The following is a 1,510-nucleotide window of genomic DNA, read 5'->3' on the forward strand; positions in this document are numbered from 1 at the left end:
TTTTTTTTTTAAATTAAGTATATATGACAACAAACCCTGAATTATGTGATTACTGTATCTAGGGGGATTTAAAAAGTGACCCCCTAGAGAAAGTTGTTTTGTTTTGTTTTGTTTTGAAAGAGACAGAGAGCACAAGTGCACATGAGCCAAAGTAAGGGAGGGGCAAAGGGAGAGGGAATGAGAATCTTAAGCAGGCTCCACGTCCAGTGCAGAGTTCGACATGAGACTTGATCTCAAGACCATGAGATCCTGGGGTGCCTGGGTGGCTCAATTGGTTAAGTGTCTGACCCTTGATGTTGGCTCAGGTCATGATCTCATGGTTTGTGAGTTCGAGCCTTGCACTGGAACAGTGGGGAGCCTGCTTGGGATTCTCTCTTTCCTTCTTTCTATGCCCCTCCCTTGCTTGCACTGTCTGTCTCTCTCAAAATAAATAAACATTAAAAAAAAAAAGATCACGAGTTCCTGAAATGAGCGGAATCAAGAGTCAGATGCTTAATCGACTGAGCCACCCAGGTGTCCCGAGAAAGCTTCTTAAGTGGTCTCCTGCTGTAACTTTGGCAAACATCTATTAAGAGCTAAGCATATGCCAGGTGCTGTGGGATGCCCTTAGCATCTATTATTTACTCCATTGGGGAAGCATCATTACTGTCACCTGAATTTTACAGAAGAAAGTGGGACACAGAGGTGTGGTACTTGCCCAGGGACACCAGGCTAGGAAGGGCGGAGCCGGGATTCAAGGCCAGTAGCAGAGGCTCCAAAGTCAGTTGCTCTCAACCATCCCCTAAAGGTAGAGAACGATGAAACAGACTCACAAAGTGAACCACTGATTTTGCAGGAAGAGAATAAACCGAGAAACACGATCTGCTTTGACGACCACTGCTTGCTGTCTCCTGGAAGACCTCACAGATTTTTCAAAGGGTTAGAAAATCCTGCGGAGGAGCCCCCGGGTGACTTTAGATCCAGTTCGACTTTAGTAGAGTCTCGGAGCTTTAGCCTTTCCAGTACAGGAGTGGGTGTATACATTCTCCCTGACTCTCTTCCAAACAAGGCACTCTCATGCTTTTAGAAATGTACATCAAGGATTTTTTATTTTTTTATTTATTTTGAGAGAGAGAGAAAGCACTCAGAGGGACAGAGAAAGAAGGAGAGAGAGAGAATCCCAAGCAAACTCTGTGCTCTCAGCGCAGAGCCCTCTGCAGGGCTCGCTCCTGAGAACCGTGAGATCATGACCTGAGCCAAAAATTAAGTCGGATTCTCAACCGACTGGGCCACCCAGGCGCTTCAAAAATACACTTCATAGCCATGTTCTCAAAAGTAGCTCTCCCAGGCCAAGCCTCACCAAATCCTCAGTCCTCATAGACTACTCACCCAGAAGGCAAAAAGTCCATTCTATCTCCTAAATGGCCTCCCACAGAAATGCTTTAGAGAAGGAAATAATGTGATTCAACAGAATCTGGCAATAACCAGAGATGAGGGGAGGACACAAACCAGCAACAAGTCAGAAACAGTT

Source organism: Suricata suricatta, chromosome 9 (assembly GCF_006229205.1).
Source record: "Suricata suricatta isolate VVHF042 chromosome 9, meerkat_22Aug2017_6uvM2_HiC, whole genome shotgun sequence".
NCBI classification, from domain to species: Eukaryota; Metazoa; Chordata; class Mammalia; order Carnivora; family Herpestidae; genus Suricata; species Suricata suricatta.